A 26,241-nucleotide genomic window follows, 5' to 3' on the forward strand; every position below is an offset into this window, starting at 1 on the left:
TGTGATTTCTTAAACATCTGGAATGACCACTAAGCTGTGAAAATTCCTTTGGTAACTGTAGATCTGTACCACCTCAGGAGAAGATGAGAGAAAAATAACTCACTGAAAGTTTGCTGCACACTTAAAGTGACCCAAATTGTGTGTACTCCCAAACACTGGATAGGAACTGCAAGTTTGGCAAACATCCCAGTGCACAGGCACAAGGGGCCAAATATAGTGTTTTTCTGGCAGTAATTGGCACAAATCAGAATTGTTCCTGGGATCTTCCTGATTTGTGAGGTGGCATATTAAACTACAGGATGGTTCACAAGCGTGACTTCCAAAGAATTCAGTTAGCTTGTTTGGTTTGGAAAATTGACCGATAATGCAAATTACACCATTGAGTTACATTAAGATAAAAAGGCTTGATTTCAGTAATGACGTTTTATTTGATTAGATGTGTTGAGACTTTATTCTCAGATATCTGCACAAATCTAGAGAAAACTGAAGTGCAGAAATCTAGCCCTTCTGACAAGATCCATGACTTTCATTCTTCAATTGGCCCATTGATGATTTTTATAAATAAGTGTAGTTCATCTTGTCATCAGATTAAACCGATACTTACATCCCACTTAGTGTGATTACTTTTCAGGTCTAGTTCACAAACTCTTTTCCTGATCACGATTCAGTCACTGATGTTTATATCATGGAGATATTCATGAGTTGTTAGAACTTTTAGATTTAAGATGTAAATCTAAATGTAGATTTGAGATGTTCAGTATGTAATATTTTAAATTTAAGTTGCTTGACATATTTCTAGATTCAAGGTATATATATATTAATTTCTATAAGCCATAGGTTGTTGAGGCTTAACAGACTATTATTTTAGAATGGAATCATTTGTCAGGCTGAAATGTTTATACACATGTGTAAGGAGCTGGTCAGTCTATAATTTTATTTAGGTCATGGTGTAAGTCTCTGTCCCTTCAAGCAATTATTTTCAGATTATAATTTTTCTATGTGGTCTGCTGTAGATAGACTGCAAACATAACCATGGAGTGGGCTGCAGTGGTGTTCGTGATGATGGCATGATCAAAATACTGGTTTCAAAACAGCTTACCACAATAAAAATCTAGATGGTTTGGTATTGTTAGTATTATTGAATGAGGTAGAGAAATATAGTGTCCTAATAATAGTTGCAGGAGGATAAGGAGAAGCAAAAAAGCCCCTTGATTTTGGAAAGAAAATCCCATGAAGGAGTTTGTCTAAAATGAGGGCTGAGGGGGGTGAGTCATGATTGAAATGAATGACAGAATGGGCTCAAAAGCCTCTTTGTTCTATTTTTGCTAACAAAATTCAGCATCAGTGAAAACCAAGAAGGTGCCATGACAATAATCCATATAAATTTAAGTTCAATTCATAAGTAAATCAAGAATTGAAAACTCGTCTCTATAGTAATGGTAAGGTTCTAGGGACTGTTGCTGAAAAAAGAGACCTTGGAGTTCAGGTTCATAGCTCCTTGAAAGTGCAGTCGCAGGTAGATAGGTTAGTGAAGAAGGCATTTGGTATGCTTTCCTTTATTGGTCAGAGTATTGAGGACAGGAGTTGGGAGGTCATGTTGTGGCTGTACAGGACATTGGGTTAGGCCACTGTTGGAATATTGCATGCAATTCTGGTCTCCTTCCTTTTGGAAGATGTTCTGAAACTTGAAAGGGTTCAGAAAAGATTTACAAGGATATTGCCAAGGTTGGAGGATTTGAGCTATAGGGAGAGGTTGAATAGACTGGGCCTGTTTTCCCTGGAGTGTCGGAGGCTGAGGGGTGACCTTATAGAAGTTTATAAAATCATGAGGGGCATGGATAGGATAAATAGACAAGGTCTCGTCCTTGGGGTGTGAGAGTCCAGAACTAGAGGGCATAGGTTTAAGGTGAGAGGGGAAAGATATAAAAGAGACCTAAGGGGCAACTTTTCACTCAGTGGATGGTATGTGTATGGAATGAACTGCCAGAGGAAGTAGTGGAGGCTGGTACAATTGCAGCATTTAAAAGTAATCTGGATGGGCATCTGAAAAGGAAGGGTTTGGAGGGATATGGGCCGGCTGCTGGCAGATGAGACTAGATTGGGTTGGGATATCTCGTCGGTGTGGACGAGTTGGACCGAAGGGTTTTTTTTCCCGTGTTGTACGTCCCTATGACTCTAATGACAATTGTGAAACTATTGTCAGTTGGTGTACAAATCCAACCCCCATTCACTAAAATGCTTTAGGGAAGGAAATCTGCCATCCTTGTCCGGTGTAGATAGGCAGGAGGGTGGAAGAACACAGCAGGCCAGGCAGCATCAGGAGGTGTCCAAAATAGACAGGCAGGAGGCTGGAAGAACACAGGATGCCCATTTTGAAGAAGTTCTCTGTCTCCCTCAGATGTGCACTATGTGAGTCCCTATCTCACTGCCACAACACCGTAACTTCATCAGCCCTCCCGCTGCTGTGTTCTTCCAGCCTCCTGCCTGACTATTTTGGATTCCAGCGTCTGCAGTTTTTTGTTTGTCTCTACCATTGTCTGGTGTGGCTTACATGTGACACCAAATCCACAGCAAAGTTGTTGACTCTTACACTGCCATCTGAAATGATTGAACGAGACATCCTGCTTGGGGGAACTGAAACAAAAAAACAACCTTGTACCACATCCCAATGAAGAATGTTGGAAAAGAAATAGCCCATTCCCCTTCTTCATGTCCTACTCTCTCTGACATTACATTCCAGACTATAGATGGTGCCTTTAACATTTCCTTTCATTTCAATGGCTGAATAGGAAGGGGTGAAACCTTATTTCAAATGATCATCTCAGTTAATGAGAACACGGACCCTATACATGGTAAATAGTAACAGCTATGAACAGTCCCAGCTGACAGTCTGCTGGCTGAATTTTAGCAATGCAATAACCCACAGTCTGAATTTAAACAACAAATATCGTGAGGAAATCTGGCACCAAAAACAATAGGATTGAAGATGAATTATCCCGGTGTGATCAGTGCTGAATATATTTACTCAGCTCTCTCTGTCTCTCTCGGTTGCATTCACTCGTTATGTGATGTACAAATATCTTGGTTTTTGCCTTTATGCAAATTGAAAAGTGCACATCGAATACTGTGCGAATCTGAGAGGGATTCCTGAAATGGTGCTAACTTATTTGGGTTTTGCGTCGGGTAGGCTCAAGTGAAAAGTGGAGGATTTGTGAATTTTCACACACACCAAAGGGAGTTGACTGAGGGAGGGGCAGAAAGGAAACATGCATTGATATAGTGCCTTTCACACCCTTCAGGATGCCTCAGAGTGCTTCACAGCTATCAACATGTTTCAAATGTGCAGCCACTGCTGCTTTTTAAAAGCAGCCAGGTTTGTGCATAGTGTAATACCCACAAGCGACGAATGGGATAAACAGTCACTTTAATTTGTGTTTGGTGATGTTTTCTGAGGGATATTTGCCAGGACACTGGGGAGATCCTCTGATCTTCTTTGAAATGGTGCCATAGGATCTTCTACGTACACCTAAGAAGGCTAAACATGGGCTTACTTTCACCTCACATCAAAAAGGCAGTACCTCGAACAGTGCAGCATTCTCTCAGTATGGCACAGCAAGTGCTTGGCCAAATATATATGGGTTTGAGCTCCTTGAACATAGAACATTACAGCACAGTACAGGCCCTTTGGCCCTCGATGTTGCACTGATCTGTGAAACCAATCTGAAGTCTATTCAACCAACACTATTCCATTCTTGTCCATATGCCTAGCCAATGACCATTTAAATGTCCTTAAAGTTGGTGAGGCTCCTACAGTTGCAGGCAGGACATTCCACGCCCCTACTACTCTCAGAGTAAAGAAAATACCTCTGACATCTGCCCTATATCCATCACTCCTCAATTTAAAGTTATGTCCCCTCGCACTAGCCATCACCATCGGAGGAAAAAGGCTCTCACTGTCCAATCTTTCTAACCCTCTGATTATTTTATATGTCTCAATTAAGTCACCTCTCAAATTGTTTCTCTCTAACAAAAATAGCCTCAAGTCCCTCATCCATTCCTTGTAAGACTTTCCCTCCATACCAGACAACATCTTAGTAAATCTCCTCTGAACCCTTTCCAAAGCTTCCACATCCTTTCTATAATACAGTGACCAGGAGTAAACGCAATTCTCCAGTGCGGTCGCACCAGAGTTTTGTACAGCTGCAGCATGACCTCATGGTTCCAAAACTCAGTCCCTCTACCAGTAAAAGCTAACACACTATATGCCTTCTTAAGAACCTTATTGACCTGGGTGGCAACTTTCAAGGATCTATGTCCCTGGACACAGAGATCTCTCTGCTCATCTACATTATTAAGAATCTTACCATTAGTCCAGTAGTCTGCATTCCTGTTAGTCCTTCCAAAGTGAATCACCTCACACTTTTCCACATTAAACTCCATTTGCTACCTTTCAGCTTAGCTCTGCAGCTTATCTATGTCCCTCTGTAACCTACAACATGCATCGTCACTATCCACAACTTTACCGACCTTATTGTCATCCACAAATTTACTGATTCATCCTTCTATGCTCTCATCCAGGTTATTTATAAAAATAACAAACAACAGTGGACCCAAAACAGATCCTTGCAGCACACCGCTAGTAACTGAACTCCAGGATGAACAGTTCCCATCAACCACCATCCTCTGTCTTCTTTCAGCTAGCCAATTTCTGATCCAAACCGCTAAATCGCCCTCAATCCCATGCCTCCATATTTTGTGCAACAGCCTACCGTGGGGAACCTTATCAAACACCTTGCTGAAATCCATATACACCACATCAACTACTTTATTCCAATCCGCCTGTTTGGTCACCTTCTCAAAGAACTCAGTAAGGTTTGTGAGGCATGATGTACCCTTCACAAAACCGCGCTGACTATCCCTAATCAACTTATTCCTTTTTAGATGATTATAAACCCTATCACTTATAAGCCTTTCCAACACTCCACCCATAACCAAAGAAAGACTCACTAGTTTATAACTACCAGGGTTGTCTCTACTCTCCTCCTTGAACAAGGGAACGACATTTGCTCTCTTCTAGTCTTCTGGCACTATTCCTGTAGACAATGATGACAGAAAGATGAAAGCCAAAGGCTCTGCAATCTCCTCCCTAGCTTCCCAGAAAATCCTAGGATAAATCCCATCCAGCCCAGGGGACTTATCTATTTTTATACTTTCCAGAATTGCTAACACCTCCTTCTTTTGAACCTCAATCCCATCTAGTAGCCTGAATCTCAGTATTCTCCTCGACCACATTGTCTTTTTCGAGTGTGAATACTGATGAAAAGTATTCATTTTGCGCTTCCCCTATCTCCTATGACTCCACACACAACTTCCCACTATAATCCTTGATTGGCCCTAATCTTATTCTCGCCATTCTTTTATTCCTGATATACCTATAGAAAGCCCTAGGGGTTTCCTTTATCCTATCCGCTAACAACTTCTCATGTCCCCTCTTGGCTCTTCTTAGCTCTTTAGGTCCTTCTTGGCTAACTTGTAACTCTCAAGTGCCCTAACTGAGCCATCACATCTCATCCTAATATAAGCCTTCCTCTTGACAAGCAATTCAACCTAGTAAACCATGGCTCCTGCGCTCAACAACTTCCTCCTTGCCTGACTGGTACGTACTTATAAAGGATCCGCAGTAGCTGTTCCTTGAATAAGCTCCACATTTCAATTGTGCCCATCCCCTGCAGTTTCCTTCCCCATCCTACACATCCTAAATCTTGCCTAATCACCTCATAACTGCCTTTTGCCCAGCTATAACTCTTGCCCTGCGGTATATTCCTATCCCTTTCCATCACTAATGTAAACATAACTGAATCGTGGTCACTATCACCAAAGTGCTCACCTACCTCCAAATCTAACACCTGGCCGGGTTCATTCCCCAGTATCAAATCTAATGTGGCCTCACCCCTTGTTGGCCTGTCTACATACTGTGTCAGGAAACCCTCCTGTACAAAAACTGACCCATCTAAAATATAGCATTATAGAATTATAGCATTCCCAGTCAATATTTGGAAAGTTAAAATCCCCACAACAACTACCCTGTCACTCTTGCTCCTACTGAGGATCATTTTTGCTCTCCTATCCTCTACATCTCTGGAACTATTCAGAGGCTGATAGAAAACTCCCAACAGGGTGACTTCTCCTTTCCTGTTTCTAATCTCAGCCCATACTACCTCAGTAAATGAGTCCTCAAATGTCCTTTCTGACAACATAGTACTGTTCTTGACTAATAATGCCACCCACCTGCCACCCCCCCTACTTTTTATCATTTTCTCTGCTCTTCCTGAAATATCTAAATCCTGGAACCTGCAATAACCATCCCTGTCCCTGCTCTACCCATGTCTCCGAAATGGCCACAACATCTAAGTCCCAGGTACCAACCAATGATGAAAGGTAACCCACCTTATTCCGGATGCTCCTGGCGTTGAAGTAGACACACTGTTTAAATTCTCAAACTTCAATCATTGATCCACAGTTGGTACTGCATTGAATAAGGAGTGCAGGATATAGGAAACATCACAACTGGTCAGGGCCATGGCTGTAAAGGTGATGAGGTTCAGATGAAAAGACATTAGCGGCTGATTTCAGAAGTATCTTGCTGTAAAATGTAACCATGGATGAAGTATAAGTGATATGGTGGGTCAGTGGTTAGCATTGCTAACCCACAGTGCCAAGGACTTGGGTTTGATCGCAGCCTCGGGTGACTGTCTGTGTGAAGTTTGCTTTTTCTCCCTGTGTCTGCATGGGTTTCTGCTGGTTTCCTCCCACAGTTCAAAGATTTGCAGGTTAGATGGATCGATCATGTCGAGTTGACCATTATGTCCAGGGATATGCAGGCTAAGTAAATTAGTCAATGGTCAATCCAGGGACAGGGTAGGGGTCTCGTGAGATCTCTCTGGAGGGTTGGTGTAGACCTGATGGGCTGAATTGGCCTCTTTCTCCATTGTAGGGATTCTATGAAGAAGCATTCATAAGTTACTGTGTAGACAGGAACCTTACCGTAATTTAAAATAATGGTAGTATTGATGGGGTGGTGGACAGATTTGGGAGGGGGTGCTTTTTACGCAGATGATGGTTAATATTGCCAACTCTGACTGCACATGATCCTGGAGGTTTCAACATACTCTCCTATTGTCCCAATTCTAACCTCAGTGTTTCAACCAAGACCAATCAAAAAGGCTTACACCTCCCTCCAATAATTTTTACCTCGTATGCAAATTCTTCAGAGAAAATGATCAAATCACTGGCACCTTTTTCAAATGTCTCCAGTGATTTTTCTGCCTTGATTTGATATCATTCCTTGATTGTCAGGTGTATTTGTTGCATGTATTTGTGAAAAGTGTTCTAAAATGTCGCCACTCTCTGGTGCCACTCTCTGGTGCCATCTTAAGAAGTCAGAAAATAAACCAAGACATAGAATATAAAAGTAGACAACAAGGAAATAAAATTAAGAGTTCAACTTCACTTATCTGTGGATCTGGATCTGTGCTCTTCCACCCTGACATTTGGACCAACACCAGGATGAAGCAGTCAGCCAGCCTTGAGTCCCTTTGCCACGCTGCCACCGCGGGAACAGAGTCACCATTCTTCGGCACCATCTTGCTTTCACAAACGTCACCACTGCCATGAGTCTGCCCTGGGCTGATCTTGGCAATGCAGCTGTCGCTGATACTACCGAATCTTAAACTGGGTTCACACTTGACTTTGGGCCCACCATGCCGAAGCAGCCGCTGCAAATGCTGCTGGGTCTTGTACTGGGCCCAAACTGCCACTGCTGGGAACACAAAACCTTCCTCCGATGTGCTGGGCGCCTCGCTGATGCCACCGATGCTGGCGCTGCCGGGGCTGACATCTCCATAAGAAGGTAAATAAAATTATAATGTAAAAAGGAAAAAAAAAACTGAGAAAGAAAACAAAGGAAAAACACACAGCAGACAAGCCCCGGGCTCAGCCTGAATGCTGCTTGCTGCACTGGCTCCATCTTGAAGATTCGGGATGTTTACTCACAGAAGCTTGTATGAGATTAATGTTTAGTTCTTGGAGACTCCAGGGAAATCCTGCCAATTTAAATTAATTGGGTGGAATTATTGTCTTTGTCAGTGTTAAGGTGGTCGTGTGTGCTAAGAATGGTTGAAGTGTGAGTGGCTGAGAACAATGTTTCTGCAGTGAAGGAGTAGGTCATAGCCATGGAAGCCTACCTCTTTTGTCTACAGCTCAGGACGTTTTGGATAACCAGACCTTTTCTCAAACAATGAGATTTATTTTCCACAAATCCAGGTTCAAATTGAGCTCAGGCAGCAGGAATGCATGTTTGCTGGTTGCAGGGGGCCCTTATTTCCTTGTGAAAGTTTCTGCGAATAGGCATCACTGCTCAGGCCAATTGTTGCTCCTCCCTTGTTGCCCCTTGAACTGAATGGATTGCTAAGCCACTTCAGAAAACAGTTAAGAGACAATCATATTATTATGAATATGGAGTCACAAGTAAGAACCATGTAACAACAGCAGATTTCCTTCCCGAACGGACTTTAGTGAACTTGATGGGTTTTCGCAATAATCACGTAGCAAGCATGGTCACCATTATCAACACTTGGGTGGGGTGAGTGGGGAGGGGATTTCCAACTTTTTTTAAAGTGTGGGGGTTAGCAGGTTTGGTGACAACTTACAAAGTGTCCCACCACCGAGATACCTTGACCAATTGCCTGCCTATGACCTCATTAAAAGCAGGCAGGTAGTGCATAGGTGAGACTCTTGCTCTATCAGACATCTCAACACTACTGTGCTGGGTTGCCAACCAGCAGCTTCTGGCACTAGCTTTAGACCACCTGCCAAGCACTGCTCTGGAGGGAACCCAGTATTGAAAAGCTATGTCGCCATTTTTGTTTTGGGATAGGGTCAAAGGAGATTGGAGACAAGTGTGCCAGGGTGGCTTTCAGAGGTCACTCCTTAGTCCACCATCCGTGCTGCCAGTTGACGTCAGAATTGAGGTGAAGGCCACCCTTCCCAAATGTGGAAGGCAGATCACTGTGGTTTCCCAATTTTTGAAGTTAATCACCTCTCTAGGCTCCTGGGGAGGCACGGGATTGGTGTGTGTGTGGTCTGGGGGGTGGGGTGGGGGGAAGGAAGTGTTGCATTGAGGCACTAGAGTGGCCATCAACTCATCACTTAAGACCTTAGTTGGTGGTGAGTCAAGAGAGTCATCACGGACCTTACAGCTAGAATCTAAAACAGAGGTAGTGAGAAGGGGAAGTGGGAATAGTTCCCTCTTGGGCAAATCCATTTCACCATCTCCAGTGAGGGGAATATCCCAGGCTAAGTTTCGATTATTACAAAAAAACCATTCACAGGATGTGGGCGTCGCTGGCTAGACCAGCACTTATTGCCTATCACTAATAGCCTGGAGGGCGTTTAGGAGTCAACCACATTGCTGTGGGTCTGGAGTCACACGTTGGCCAGTCCAGGTAAGGATAGCAACTTCCTTCCCTGAAGGACATTAGTAAAGCAGATGGGTTCCTCCCAACAACGCATCAATGGTTTCATGGTCATCATTTAGACTCTTAATTCCAGATTCTTGTTGAATTCAAATTCTACCATCTGCCCTAGCAGGATTTGAACCCAGGTCCGCAGAACATTACCTAGGCCTCTGGATTAATGGTCTAGCAATATTACCATTAGGCCATTGCCTCCCCAATTTCCATTAATCGAATTTAAATTCTACCAGCCACCATACTAGGTTTTGAACCTGAAAATTCAGAGCATTAGACTGGATTGCTGGAATATCCATTGACTTTGCTGCTACGCTATTAGTTCCCTGTACACTGTTAACAAAGGGCTCACATTTACAGTGAACAGTTTGATGGATCATAGGATCTTTATTACACTATTTGAATCCCTATATACTTTGGAAATCTGAGTCCACAGGCATCATAGATGGGAAAATGTGCAGAAGGAACATTGTTCTGAGGCGTGGTGGGGTGCAATAACTGAAGCAGCTACTCATTGCAAATGGCTGGAATGTGTCTGATGGGTATATATCATTTCCCAGTTGCTCATTTCAATAACTGCCTCTTCAAGGCAAGTTGGCCGTATCTCACCAGACTGCAAAGCCCAATGCTGTTTTGAGAGTTTGCTGTGAACAAATTAGCTGCCATTTTGCCTCCACTACAAACTGAAGAAATTGATACATTGTCTGTAAAGCCATTTGAAATGCCCTGAGATCATGAAATGTGCAAAAGAAACATGAACCCTTCCTGCCTTCAGCTTTCTGAAAACAATCCAGGATATTATCTGGGATAAGGGATTTTAGTTAACAATGAGAAGGTGCACAAGTGAATAATGTTCTCCTTGGAACAGGGGAAGATAAAAAGATGATCACAACGGAATTATTCTATGGTAACGAGAAGTTTCAATGGAGCAGGGAGAGAAGAAAAATATTTTCCAGTGAGTGGGGCAATAACCAGAGATCTTTGTCCTTAAAAGTGTTAGCAAAAGAGGAGACAAGGTCTCCTTTTATTCATTCAGAGAGATGGCAGATGTGGAATGTTCTACTTGGAGTGGTAGTGAAAGCTGATTCTGTCAATAACTTTCTATGGAATTTGGACAGGTACTGGAGATAAGGAACTTACAGGGTTACAAGTGGGAAGCTTAACTACTTCTTCAAAGAGCCAGCATAGGCTCAGAGGGCTGAATGGCCACTTTCTATGTTGCATTTCAATGATTATATAAGCTGCACGTCCTATGTATTCTTTTCCAAATGCCCTCCCCTCATCTACTAAACATGTTGATGTGCTGGAGTGTGATCTGTTTTGCCAGAACAATGAATTGGAAGCAGAAGTAACCCATTCAGGCTGTCTGGCCTAATGGCTATTCAATAAGATCATGGCTGCTCTGTTTGTGTTTTGAATTATACATTCCTCATAATCCCTGATAACCTTTGATACCTCTGCCTTTAAAATACTCAATAACTTTGCCTTCACTCCCATCTGAGGCAGAGATTTCCAAAGTCGCGCAACCTTCTGAGAGAAAACAACATTTTCTACATCTCTGCCCTAAAAGGATAACCCTTAATTTTTAAGCCATGGTCTGGACTCACTCACAAATGGAAACATTTTTTACACATCCTCCTTGTCAGGACTGATATAGGCACATTAATGTGTGTGTGTATGTGCTCATTTGTGAGCCTAGACGGTATGCAGAGCAAGGTATTTGATTCTTGGTGGCATTGCAGCCAATGCAATATTCATCTTGCACACTACATAGATGCCCTTTTGACCAGTACTGCCAGATAGTGACCTTGGGCCTCCAATGGGATTCTGAGGTCACTGGGGCTGATTCAATTCACTGTGACATCTCTGACTCAGATCAGTGCAGCCTCTCTAGTCTTCCACTTTGGTAATATCGCTATATTCTTAAAATAAGCTCACGTTACTATGGAAACCTGCCTGCCTGCATTATGAAATATGTAAATTTGATACTGTTTTACAGAAATTAGATGGTGATTTGGAAACTGGTCAATTGGATACACTATCTTGTGAACCCAACATGGGACTGCTCATAACGTTGAGTGTTTGGACACAGATGGACCCCCATTTGACCAGTTGCATCCACAGTGATATCAATGTACAATTTTAGGGATGCTGGAATTATGAGATATATACAGAAAATGTTGGTCAGATGGCATCTGTGCAGAGAGGAAGAACAGTTCGCATTTCGAGTCCAATATAGCTCTTCTTCAGAACACTATGCTAATTATTGACTCTACTTATTGACTAAATACTCTTAATACTGACTAAAGAAACAGTCGGTATTGGTGTTTTGCTAACTTAAATCTCAAGCTGACTGGTGGGATGCTTCATTAATGTTTAATGAGGTTGAGTTAAATAGGGTCAGCCACTATCTGGTGCTTGAGGCCATGATTCTTCACCATTTCAGCTGCAACTTTGCCAGAGATGGAGCTCAATGTCTGTTCTCTGTGGTAGAACACTGCTTGACAGTGACCATCACCTGGAGACTGCTCCTTGAAGCTCTGCTCAGAATTGGTATTAACTTAGTGAGAAAGAGAGTGAATGTGTTTCAGCACGACTATTAAGAATGATGAGAATTGGTTAGCTTAGTTAGCTGGGTAGCCGGTTTTTACTACAGAGTGATGCCAACAGCATGGGTTCAATTCCCATAGTTGCTGAAGGTCCTGCCTTCTTGATCTTCTTTCCTTTCCTGAGGCATGGTGACCCTCAGGATGAATTCAGCACCAGTTATCTCTCACTAATAAGAGAGCAGCCCAATGTTTCTGTAGGACTTTGGTGGAATATTAAGAAAGATGGTGAATTTTGCAGGTTCCTCAGACATCCATTTTGACTCACATGTGGAAATAAAAACTTGCAGCATCTCCTCTACGAAGAGTAACTCCAGTCCACAGTACAACAACAATGACATGCATTTATATAGCATCATTTAAAAGTAGTAAAATGCCCCCGATACTATCCAGAAGCATCATTATGGATACATTTAATCAGTTAATGCATTAATTTATTTAATCCCCGACCTATTGATAAATGCAATCCCACAAGTCATCTGCATAAATTAATCCTCCCTTTTGAGTTGGTAAATAACTAATTGGACAGAACTATTACCTCACTGATGTGCAGAAAGGTGGATGTAACAAGTGTCACTGCGATCTGGGTGCCTCAGAGAAATGTAATACCGAGGTAAATGTACAATTTTGAATTCACTCCATCTGATCTTTAATTAGTCATGTTTTAGTTCTCACTGCTTTTGGACTCTTGAGGCTTTTTATCCTAAGTGTTGAGTGATGTAATTCTGTTGAATTTAATTTGATATTTCTCAATGAGTGTACCGTGGTCCTAATCATTGGTGAAACAAAAAGCTTGCATTTATGTAGCCACCTCATGTCCCAAATGTATTTCATAGTCATGAAAGTTATTTGAAGTAGAATTTCAATATTACAATTTAGGAAACATGGCAACCAATTTGAGCTGAGTAAACCCCACAAGCAGCACTGAGATAATGACCAGATAATCCCATATTTTGGATTTTCTTGAAGCTTAGTTCTGTGATGGCTTTATCATGCATGAGTCACAGTCTACTTGCATCCCATGTGGCTGCTTTCAGCCTGTAAGCGCACTTTGGTGGACATTTGCCTTTTGATAGCATTCAGTAACTGAGCGAGGGGGAGTCTAAGCCATCCTTCTCGGAGACTTCAGTGGCCATGGAGTGACATTAATAATCAGAGAGAGTGAAATAGATAGTACAACTCAGACTGGAGGCAGTCAGGCAAGGACACCAGACAGCACAGTGTTCAATTTCTCAGGCCTGTCAATGCAAGTCACCTTTATGTTTTTGCTTTTTTCCATTAATGAGTGAAACATGTTATAATCATTTTTATTTCCTGTGCCAGAAAACAAGTCTTTTATTCGCAGGATAGACGAGATTGCCGTTGAAGATTGAAGTCAGTGATTGCAATCATTGATTGCAGTTGATGATTGCAGTCAGTGACTACACAAAACATTTCAAGCTGCATGAACGAATGAAATTGATTGGAGGTTGGATTGTGTGTTCCTTACTGACAAGAAATGGCAGTTATTGCAGTAATATTTGGTGCCAGAGAGTCGAGCAAATCAGATTTGGGTTGTCTTAAGGAATCTACGTTTACTCAAAATGGCAAGCTCATCCTGCTACTACATAAATCATTGGGGTGACCACACTCAGAATAGTGTTCAGGTGGCCACAGCACAAAATAGATATTGTAGCTTTCTTGATGATACAGGAGTGAGAAACCAGATGATTGACCAGATTAGGTGGACCAATTATGTAATTGGGGCATGTTCTTACCGGAAAAGACAAAAATGAAAGCAGCTCTGATCTTCATTGTTAAGGATGCTAATGATACCAAATACAAAATGAACTTCTTTGTCTGGTTCAGAATAGTTAAAACCAAGAAAACAGCCTGACTTTGAAGTGGTTAAATTCAAAACTAAACAGTTGATGTGCAGCCTTTCAGCAGGTAGGTGGTCAATCTATAGAATAGATTCCCAAAGGAGGCAATATAAGCAGTTGGTGTTAATTCATTCAAATGCAAATTAGATCATTTTCTTTGAGTAAATAATATTTTTGAATACAGTTTAATTTGAGACAGAACACGGAGCAAGTCTAACTTGCTTGGGAAAGTGTTGTCTGTGAACTCAAGGTTAACTAAGCTCCCTATCCCTAGGGTATTTCTGCCTCATGTCTGGTTCTGTTGTCAACCAATTGATCGTGTTTCATTGCCATAATTAGTCAACAGCTTCATTATCATTTTGTAATGCAATAATGATAAAGTAAATGGATCTTGGTCTTTTCTTGTCTAGCAATCCCTTTGAGATCCTTAGTCACTGAGAAACAACTTGGTGAAATGAGTTAACATATCTTTTATATAACAAATCTTTGAACAGATTGTAAAGTAAATTGTTATAACTGACCAAAATTTCATGTCTTACATGTTTTAAGGCTTTTGGAACTGGAATAGGCCATTCAGCCCCCCAGGCCCGTATCACCATTGAATGAGTTCATGGCTGGTCTGTGGTATAATTGCACATACCACCTTTATCCCCTATCCCTTAATACCTTTTCTAAACAGAAATTTACCTTTGTCAGATATAAAATTAACAACTGATCCTGCATCCACTCCCATTTGTGGAAGAAATTTCCAAAATCTACATCCCTTTGTATGTAGAAGTGCTTCCTAACATCTCTCCTGATGAAAGGCTCTTGCCCGAAATGTCGATTCTCCTGCTTCTTGGATGCTGCCTGACATACTGTGCTTTTCCAGCACCCCACTCTCAACTCTGACCTCTCCTGCACTGTCTGGCCCTAATTCACAGACTGTGCTCCCTAGTTCTAGATTCCCCAACCAGTGGAAATAGTTTATCTGTCTTGCCTTTTCATGTTAATATCTTGAAGATTTTAATCAGATCATTCCTTAACCTTCTAAATTCTAGAGTAAACAGGTCTAGTTTGTGTTATCTCTCCTCATAACATATTGCTTAAAGTCCAGTTATCATACTTGTAAATCTATATTGTACTCCCTCCAAGGCCAATATATCCTTCCTAAAGTGTTATGCCAGATTTGCTCATAGTATTCAAGTGGGTCTAACCAAGGTTTTGCATAACTGCAGCATAACGTCAGCCTCCTTGTACTCATCTTCTAAATATAAATAAAAACTGAAAGAACTGCACATGTTGAAAATCAGAAAAAAAAAACAGAAATTTCTGGAAAAGCTGAGCAGGTCTGGCAGCATCTGTGGAGAGAAATCAGATTTAACGTTTCAGTTCCAGTGACCTGTCCTCAGAAACTCTTCTGAGCTTCTGATTTCTCTTCACAGATGCTGCCAGACCTGCTCAGCTTTTCCAGCAATTTCTCTAAATATAAAGGCCAGCATCTCATTAGCTTTCTTGATAAGTTTTTGCACCTATTCGTGACATTGTAAAGGTCCACGCACCTGAGTGCCCAACTATGTTTTGATGTCCACTGTATTTAATTTCATACCTTCTAGAAAGTGGGGCAATCTAGTCTTTTTCAGTCCAAAATGGATAACCTCATACTGCTTACATTGAACTCCATCTGCTACAGTTTTGCCCATTCACCAAGTCTATGAATATTCTTTTATAATGTTATGCTATTATCTAAACTGTCTACTATGCTGCCTAACTTTGTTTCATCAGCAAATTTGGATATATAACTTCCTACGCCGTTATCCAGGTGATTGAGGTCCAAACACAATCCTTGTGGGACACTAAAGGTCACATCCTACCAGTATGAGTACTTATCCAATATCCTTAATTTTTGTCACTTGCCATCAACTAATTTCCTAGCCATGTCAGTAATGTGCCCTCAATTTGGAGCACTTTTACCCTAGTTAATAGCCTCTTAGGTGGAATGTTATCAAGTGTCTTCTGAAAATCCACATAAACAATATTCATAGACATACTCCAGTCCACTACCTCCCTAATTAATTTTTAAAAGCATTATATGTCTGAAATGCACAACAGGTTGATAAAATTCCATTTCTTGGATGGGAGTATCACCTGCATTTATTAATTATTTCTAGCTGCTCTGATTGTTGTTGCAATGAGCTACCTTCTTGAACAGAAGAAACAAGAACCTGAATAGACCATGGGATTCCTTGAACCTGCTCTGTCATTCAATGTGATCATGACTGATCTTTTGCCTTAACTTAATTTTCCCCCCACTCTCCCTTTCCATAGGAGTTTGCATGTTCTCCCCGTGTCTGCGTATTTTTCAACCATGTGCTCTGGCTTCCTTCCACAGTCCAAAGATGTGCGGGATAGGTGGATTGACCATGCTAATTTGTCTGTAGTGTCCAGGGATGTGCAGGCTCGGTTGATTAGCCATGGTAAATGCAGGGTTACGGGATAGTGTAACGGGCTGAATCTGGGTGGAGAGTGTGGTGCTGGAAAAGCACAGCAGGTCAGGCAGCATCCAAGGAGCAGAAAAATCGACATTTTGGGTATAAGCCCTTCATCAGGAGTGAGGGCATAAGTGGGTAGGATGCTTTTCGGAAGGTCAGTGCAGACTTGATGGGAATTCTATGATTCTATCTCTTTATTCCCTGAGAGATCAAAGTCTGTGATAAATATAATCCATGATGGAGCATCCACAATATTCTGGGGTACAGAATTAAAAAGATTTGCTTACCTTTGAAAATAGAAATTTCTCATCTCAGCCCACAATCAGATCAGCCATGATCTTATTGAATTGTAAAGTAGGCTACAGGGGCCAGTTGAAAAACTTTTGCTCCTAAATTGTATGTTCGCAAGCTCTCTAGATTTCATGTACAGTAACATAACCACAATATGACTTAACACAATTTATTTTAAAATCTGAAACAGAAATTAAATCTCAGAATGCTTTCTTGCTACAAAGTGACTTAAAGGTTTTGATTCAATGATACCAATTCACCCTTGACCTATGTTAAGCCAAACAGACAATTAATAGCAAAAATCATTTCGGATGGCATTAACACCATTTTGGGTATTTGCAACTTGTTGTGAGGTCTGGGGCAGCAACAGATGCAATGTCAAGCCAGTTTCATAGAATTTGACATTGACTAGGATTATTGTGGGATGTATTGTAAAAGGTGTCATTTGATTATCTGATTATCATGGTCAACCTTGGGTTAGATGGAAAGGGTTGAGCAGTGTGCAGTTGGATTGAAATCCCTGTAGCTTGCTCAGTGTTATACTTAAAATGTCGGTAGCTCATTCTGGGGCAATTATTTTTGACTCAAAAATCAGAATTACCAGCAGTCTCTGAAATATTGGAAAATTGACTGAATAAAGAGGCAAAAGAATCCCTGTATTCTGTCAGGAAAGAATGCTTCCAGATTTCAAAGGATAATAGAGGCTGGATTTAGATATTGTGCCCATTTTCCAGGCAGAAGATATATGCAAAAAGATTTTATTTAGAGGACAATATTAACGTGCCTGACACCATATTGGTTTGGTTGCAGTAGAGTATTGGAAGTCCATTGAATATGCAACAAAGCATTTTAATGTCTGTTAGCACACACTTGCCAGCCCTTGTCTGACCTGAGGCAGAAGCTCCTATTGAGTTTGATACAAATCATGCTGTCATCACCTTGATTCGTAATCTTATCACTGACTGCTTTCACCCTGTGGCTCACTGAAAGCATTCTTCCCTCTGATTTGGGAAGTTATGGATTCAAGCCTGATTCTTGGCCTAAACCTAAAATCAGGGCTAGTGCTGAAGTGGGATCTAGCTGCGTGCAAATTGACAACTGCATTTCCAACAGCAGTGAGTATTCTTGACAACTCTAAAGTCTATAAAGTGCTTTGTGATATCTGGTGATCATTGAAAGAGCTATTTAAACACAACTCTTCCTTTATTTTCAACAAATCTTGATTTGAAGACTGAGGATATTGAGAGGACTGTATGGTACATAAGAAAGAGGAACAGGGATAGGCTACATGGCCCCTCCAACCTGCTCTGCAGCTCAGTAAGATCGGGGTCAATCTCCTACACTAACTGTCCTTTCTCACTGGATCCCTAAATTCCTTGACTGCCTTAGTACCAAATATCCATCAACCTCTTAATTAATGTCATTGACAAGATGGTTTATTTAATGTTTTGAATAAGTAAATATTTGGAGTGAAGGAGGGAATGAAGGATTAGCATCAATTGAGGAGCAATTGAGGGTGGCTCAGTGGTTAGCACTGCTGCCTCACAGCACCAGGGTCCCAGGTTCGATTCCAACCTTGGGCAACTGTCTGTGTGGAGCTTGCACATTCTCCCTGTGTCTGTGTGGGTTTCCTCCGGTGCTCTGGTTTCCTCCCACAGTCCAAAGTTGTGCAGGTTAGGTGAACTGGCCATGCTAAATTACCCATAATGCTAGGTGCATTAGTCAGAGGAAAATGGGTCTGGGTGGTTACTCTTCAGAGGGTCGGTGTGGACTGGTTGGGCTGAAGGGTCTGTTTCTGCACTGGAGGGAATCTAATCTAATTTACACTTATTTCTCCAGGATGTAAGAGTTGTAATGGACACTCTCCGATATGGAAACAGAGTCCGAGTTTTGGATGGGTTTGGTCTTTGACTTGGTTGGCATTGCTCCTGCCTTTGTATTGGGGTTTATACTTTTTAAGCCTCACCCCAGCGAAATAAGAACTGAATTGAGGATGACATTTCACTTCAGCACTGAGTGAATGCTGACTGTAGGAGGCTCCATCTTTCAGATATAATGATTAATTAAGGTCTCATCTGCCATTTTGGGTGGATGTACAAGATCCCAAGGCACTATTTTGATGAAGAGCAGGCAAGTTCATCCCTGAAAAAGTTTGATCCTTCTATGAAAAATGGATTAGTGACTCATTACCATCCAGTGTCCTCATACACCACTCGTTGAAATTGTGTACAGATGCAGCAGGCAGTAAAGAAGGCAATATGTATGTTAGCTTTCATAGTGAGAGGATTCAAGTACAGGAACAAGGATTTCTTGCTGCAATTTCACAGCCAATTGGTGAAGCAACACTTGGAATACAGTGTGCATTTTTTCTGTCCTTATAGGGTGAAGCATTTTCTTGCTATAGAGGGAGTGTAGCAAAGGTTTACCAAATTGATTCCTGGGATGATAGGACCAATATATGAGGACAGATTGAGTCAGTCAGGATTGTCTTCACTGGTGTTTAGACGAATGAGAGGATTATCATAGAAACCAGTAATAGGCTAGAATGTCTTTCACTGGAGCATATGAGATTGACAGGTGATCTTGTAGAGGTTTATAAAATCATGAAGGGCATAAACAAGGTTAATAGCAAAGGTCTTTTCCATTGGAGGGGGAGTTCAAAACTGGGGGACATTTTTAAGGTAAGAGGAGGAAGATTTAAGAGACCTAAGGGGCAACTTTTGTTTACATGTGCAATAATATGCCAAAAGATGTAGGTATGGTTACATTTTAAAAATGTTTGAATAGTACATGCAAAGTCAAGATTTAGAGGAATATGGTGAAACACGGGCAAGCGGGAATAATTTCATTTGTGAAACTTGGTCGGCATGGACTAGTTGGACTGGAGGGTCTGTTTCACTGCTGTATGACTCTATGACTGGACAGGTCAGATACAAGAAGAATGTTCGTGATGGTGGGAGTGTCCAAAACCAGGGGTTGTAGTTTCAGGATAAGAGGTAAGAGGATAAGAGGATAAGAGGATGGAGTTGAGGAGAAATTTCTTTACCCGTAGAATGACGAGCCTGTGGAAATCACGACGACAGAAAATGGATGATGCAAAAACATTCCGTGAAGGAGGTACATATATCTATCGGGAAGGGTGGGATTAAGGTACTGAGCTTGATGATCAGCCATGATCATATGGAATGATGGAGCATTCCCGAAGGTTCGAATGGCTCATTCCTGCTCCTGTCATCTACCTTTCTACATTTCTATAATTGACTCCAAAAGGTATTTCATTGACTGTAAACTTCTCTGGGGAATCATGAATTTCTGAAAGGTGCTATATAAATGCACACTTTTCCTTTAAGGACTGTTGAACAGGTCACTTCTTTGACTGGCAACATCTTTTCAGGACAAACGCTGTTAGACTTCATTACAGGAAATGCTGACATGACTGACTTATTCTTGACAGTTGAGAGCCTCTCCACTTCTGAATTGTTTTGCTTTGGAAAGAGTTGGTGAAAGTGGGGAATACTTTTCACCTGAAAAATAAAATACCCTGTCAAGTCGAGTGGTGATGTGCATCATGAAATAACTGGCACTTTATGCTTGTCTGATCGCCGCCCTTCTGCCCTTCACAGTTATATAAGGTTTTGTTTTGAGTCTGACAGGTTTCAAGGCAACAGTATAATGTGATAATTCTCAAATAATAGCCAGAAGTAATGGTGTGGAAAGAACAACAGTGATCCAGGTGTCTGCAGCTGTCCTTTGATGTGCAGGTAATATGAAGTGACAGGTAGCTTGCAGTAAATTGTAATAGTGTGAGGAGGTGAACATGGTTAAGGTGGCACCAAGGTACTGGACACATTACCAGGTCAAAGATGTCGGACTTGAAGCTCAGACTCTGAAAATATGATGTGCAGGGAGTGTCAATTAAACACTTCAGAGCCCTTATTACAGCAGTGGAGAATGAGACATTTTTCTCATTCTCTCTCTCTCTCATTTCAGCCTCCAGCAGTCCCAGGCAGCGAACTGCAGAGCAAGGCTCGTTTAATTCTGTCTCACTTGGGGATAATTTCCTCCGTGAATATTTTTAAAAGCATTCTTAATGTTTGTGATCGTGCTGTTGAGGGATTATGTTCCAATGTGTCTCAAAGCACCTCAGCCCACAGGCTCACACCAAGAGCCTCCCCTTCGGCGGGAGTCTCATTTTCTGCGCAGTTCCCATTGGTGATGTGTGTTTGCAATGCAACAAATGTCACCGAACCGAACACTTAATTAGTAATTAGAGGCGACAGGTTTTGCATACGGGCACAAACAGCAGTAACTACATTGAGAGTAGGCGCGCTATGTCACATTGACGGAAGAGAAGAGCTTTTGTTTTTGATCTACCAACGGTCTAGGCTGCTTTCCCGATTTCTTAAACTACAAAAGTCTCGGGTTCGACTGAAGTCGCCAGAATTAATCTCCTGGAACGACTAGTCAGGAGATAAGTACTTCACATTTTTGTGGTTCGCGATCCTTGCGTGCGGCTCTGAGGTCCTGGTTTCGGTTCACTTCTTATTAGTCCCATGCCACACTCACTGCTCCCAAGATAATTACCATTATACCCCAGTCATTAATGGGAACCTTACCGCGACTCTTCGCATGTCAATGGCTGATGTTCTTACCCAGAACGCACCGAGTGTCAGAATAAACCCTATTTATTTACAAAGATACTGGCGCGCAGCCGCAGAAAGGGTTTTGGGGTACTAACAAGTGAGACTATTTGCAGAATGTCCTCGAAAACAATGATTTGACATTCTTTCGTTGATACTTAAATTCCAAATGTGCACAAATCACAATTCTTAAATAATTATGAACTGAATGCCTTGAACATTTTCAAATGCTGCAAGGGAGGCAATATAGATTTATCAGTAGTAGATGTCTCAGGATTTTGAGAAAATAAATTATTTGATTGCACGATTTGTTGCTTACCTTTGGCCCATTTCCCTTAATACTTTTTCATTAAGATAAATTCTCTTTCAGATTTAAAATTAACTACTTATCCTGGCATCCATGTCCATTCCTGGAATAGAATTCCAAACATCTATCTCCCTTTGTGTGCTTCCTAATATCTCTCATGAATGGTCTGGTCCTATTTCTTTGACCATGCCCCTTGGTTCTAGAATGCCCAACCAGTGGTCATAATTTATCTTTACTTACCATGTCTTTTCTTGTTAATATTTTGAAGGCTTCAATCAGATCATCCCTTAACCTTCTAACTTCTGAGTGATTTGCTGACCATTTCAGGGTCAGCCTCATTGTTGTGGGTCTGGAATAACATGCAGGCCAGACCAGAAAAGGACAGCACATTTCATCCCCAAAAATACATTAGTGAAATGATTTTATTTTTAGTCTCCTGGTTTTCATCTCTGTAACTATAGTTCAATTCCAGATTTAATTAACTGATTTTAAATTCAACCAGCTGCACTGGTGGAATTTGAACCCATAGCCCCAAAACCTTAATCTGGTCCTCAGCAGTACTGGTCCAGTGACATGACCACAAAGCCACCATCTCTGCAAATTATATTTACAAAGAGGTGACTGGAGTAACAAACAGAGAATGTGTTATTTCAAATGTAAACAGGGCATATTCTCAGAGTAAGATGTTGATAATTTATGACTGCGATAAGGAGTCATTTTGTTGTAAATCATTGGAATTCTCTATCCAAGAGGGCTATGGATGCTCCATTGTCAAGGCAGAGATGGATTTTGGATATCTCAAGGAATTGAGGCATAACAGGAATGGATCATAAAGTGGATTTGACGCAGACAGCTAATCAAAAACATATTGAATTAAAGACCATGCCCAAGGGGCTGAATGGTTTTCTCTTGCTGCTATGATTTATATAAGAGGGCATCCCTTGTAAAAGAATGTTTGTCCTAAAGACTGTAGGTCACTTAAACAGCATATGTCTTCTGCTGTTCACAGTAAGCAAATACTGACTATACCCAACCAACCTATGCTTCCAAAACTCGCACTACAGTGTCCAGCATTAGATATGAGGTTACAATTGGATATTTTCTGGATAATGCTGAGTGGGTGAAAAGTTACACTGACAAGTATTTTTGAATTGTCACTCGATTTCTTGGTGTGGTGCGTATGTGTGTGTGTTGAAAGCTACATTAATATACAGGGCCCTGTTCTTTGCAGACAGAAGAAACATATACATGCATGGGTGGTACAGTGGCTCAGTGGTTAGAACTGCTGCCTCACAGTAATGGGACCCAGGTTCGATTCCAGCCTTGGAACTGTCTATGTGGAGTTTGCACATTCTCCCCGTGTCTGTGTTGATTTCCTCCGGGTGCTCTGGTTTCCTCCCACAGTCCAAAGATGTGCAGGTCAGGTGAATTGGTCATGTTAAATTGCCCATAGTGTTAGGTGCATTAGTCAGAGGGAAATGGGTCTGGGTGGGTTACTCTTCAGAGGGTCGGTTTGGACCTGTTGGGCTGAAGGGCCTGTTTCCACACTGTAGGGAATCTAATCTAATCATGCACTGCGCCTGTTTCAACTCAACAAAATAGTAACAGCCATTCATGTGTTCATTTCTTATGGCAATGTCTTGAGCAATCAGAGGCAACCTACCTGTTCTAAAATTCAGACAAAATCTGGTAGTTAACTGTCAATCAGTATGGACTGGTGCATCCTCAATGGTAATGCCCCTACTAACCACAGCCCAACCAATTGGCATTATCTCACATTCAATACAAATGGCTGTTTTCCCTTAAATTGGTATTCATGTGAATTGTCCTGATGAGTGCAAGAGGAATAGCTTTGATAAACATGTCTCTTTTTCAGCAATACTCAAGCTCTGCATGACTGAACAACTTAATCATAGACAAAGTTGAGATGAGGCCACAATCAGATCAGCTATTATCTTATTGAAGGGCAGAGCAGGCTTGAGATGCCAAATGGCTTACCCTGCTCCTAATTCCTGTATTTGTATGAGCTTCATGGGACTGAAGGCAAATTATGGACCTGGCTACAAAACTGGCTGAATGGCAGGAGACAGAGACTAAGGATAATGGAGGTACTTGAATTTGCTGCGTGTTCCCAATGATGTTCGGCAAGGATCTGTGTTGAGAACTCAAAATCCACTCTATTCATAATGACCCCATTGGATGAATATAAAATCATAAATCCATATCTGTTGATGATACAAAATTATCCATATTGTAGGCAGCATGAATGAAAGCATGAAGTTAAAAAGTATTATTGATACAGTAAGTAAATGGGAACATCTGTGGCAAATTATTTCAATGTAGACAAATGTGAGGTCATCAACTTTGCGACAAAAGTACAGAATTCTCCAAGTATTGTGGTGGGATTTGAACCAACATCATCTGGATTATCAGCTCCAGCTACACTGAAGACAAGCCCTCACTTATTCCTTCAAGGGGACATATAGGTGACTAAAAGGCCATGGATACGTAAAGGAAATGATTAAAAAGACTAGTGGAATGCTGATCCTTGTATCTAAAAACAAACACAAGATGATAAAAACCATTTTCCACAATACAAATCCTTGCCTGGCTACAAAGAAACAGCTGAAGTATTGCGTGCAGTTCTGGGCATCACATTTTTCATAGAGGTATTCGTGGGAGTGCTGTTTAGATTTATCAGTGAGATAACTGCATTCTAAAAGTTTAGTTATGAGGTAAAAGTACACAAACTAGAATTGTATTTCCTGGAATTTAGAGGTGAAGGGATAATTTGATTAAAGTTTTCAGGATAGTTAGGGGAACAGGTAGGGTAGATTGAGAGAAATTATTTCTGCTCTGCCTGGAGTTGAGCACAAGGGGAAATAGTAAAAAGAAAAGAGCTTGATATTTCAAGAGTGCAACTAGGAAGCAGAAGGAAAATATGATAAGCTTTGGATTCTCCTACTCAAACTGCAACTGATGCTAATCCAATTGTAATTTTTAGATTGATAGATTTCTGTTCACCAAAGGTATCAAGAATATTAAACAAACGCGAGTAAATTAAGTTTGTTCTCAGTAATGCCAGGAGTTTTTTGAATGGCAGAACTGGCTCTCGGAGGCAAATCACCACCTCCTGCTGAAATATTTCCATCTGTGGTGAAGATTTGTTTTTCTGAAACATTAAACTAGCTTTCAGAAATACGAGGGTCATTGTATTTTAAAAAAATAATGGCCAGAATCTAGACATTTCTGGCAAAGCAAAGGTTCATTATATGGTTTATTGTATGTTTCCCTGAACTGCTTAAGAGTCAATTCTGTGCAGCCTATATGCAATAATGACAGTAATTTCCTTTTCTCAATGACATCAGCAAACCCATTATATTTTTATGACAATCTAACAGCTAACTGGCAGTATTATCATTTTAATTGAATTCAAATTCTCAGAGTATGATGGTGGGATTTGAAAGTCATGTCTTTTAGATTATCAGTTCCAGTCATGCCTCACATTGGAGACAGTCACTCACCCCCGCCAACCCCTTACTTCTGTAACTGGATCAGCTGAATCGTATCTACAAATGCAGTGCTTTATATACAGTGTGAAGTTTGTACTTATTTTCTTCTTTTAGGGGATATGCATACCTTTAGCTAGACCACTGTACATTGCCCATTTCTAATTGCTCTTGAGAAGGTGTGATGAGTTACCTTCTTGAAATGCTGCAGTCTTTGGACTGTAGCTACATTCAGAGTGCTGTTAGGGAGGGATTTGCAGGACTTTGACCCAGTGACAGTGAAGGAATAACAAAAGAGTTCCAAGTCAGATTAGTAAACTGCTTGGAGGGGACCTTGCAGGTAGTGCTCTTCCTATTGCTCTTGTGCACCTAGATGATAAAATTTGGGAAGTGCTGTTGAAGGAGCTCACCACAATGACATAATCCTATATACAGTGATTACCTGATTAATTTAAATTGCATTTTACACACCGATAGAGAAAATAAACATTATTTGGCTTGGGTTGAGAGAGTGAAAATAGATCTGTCATTGTCACTCAGAGGACATCTAAGCAATTTCCATTGATCTTCAAAAGTTGTTTTGTTTTAATAAGAGAAACTCATTTTACAACAGCTGTTTACAGAAGACATGGAAAAATAAATATTTAATGTAGGTTGTTTCTTGAAATCTAGAATCACTGGTGACAGACATGCCAGAGAAATTATTTTAATAGATAGCTTTTTCAATTAATATGACTGTTTAGACACATCTTCAGAAGTTTTATGCCTCATTGAATATGTTGATTGTGTCATCTGTTGTGTGAGCTCTAATCTCTAGATTTCCCTCCTTGAACCCACCCACCACGCTTTCCTCCATTTAAGGTTAAAACTTACTTCTTTCACCAAGCTTTTGGTTATTTCTAATATCATCTTATGTGGCTGAGTATCAAATTTAGTTTGCTTACATTTCTGGAGTGTATTATTAAGTTAACCATACTGTACACACATGTTATTTTGAAGATTTCAAGCATTAAACTCCAATACACAGG

At 41.0% G+C, this 26,241-nt stretch overlaps 1 protein-coding gene across 1 annotated transcript in view; it reads left to right on the forward strand.

Moving 5' to 3' along the window:
* The window catches only part of LOC122542272 (glutamate receptor ionotropic, NMDA 2B-like), a 397,331-nt gene that overhangs the window by 21,223 nt on the left and 349,867 nt on the right, over nt 1-26,241 (forward strand). The window lies entirely within an intron of this gene.

The sequence above is a fragment of the Chiloscyllium plagiosum genome, unplaced genomic scaffold, assembly GCF_037043375.1.
Source record: "Chiloscyllium plagiosum isolate Xiang-an unplaced genomic scaffold, Cpla_swu_hap1 HiC_scaffold_33, whole genome shotgun sequence".
NCBI lineage: Eukaryota > Metazoa > Chordata > Chondrichthyes > Orectolobiformes > Hemiscylliidae > Chiloscyllium > Chiloscyllium plagiosum.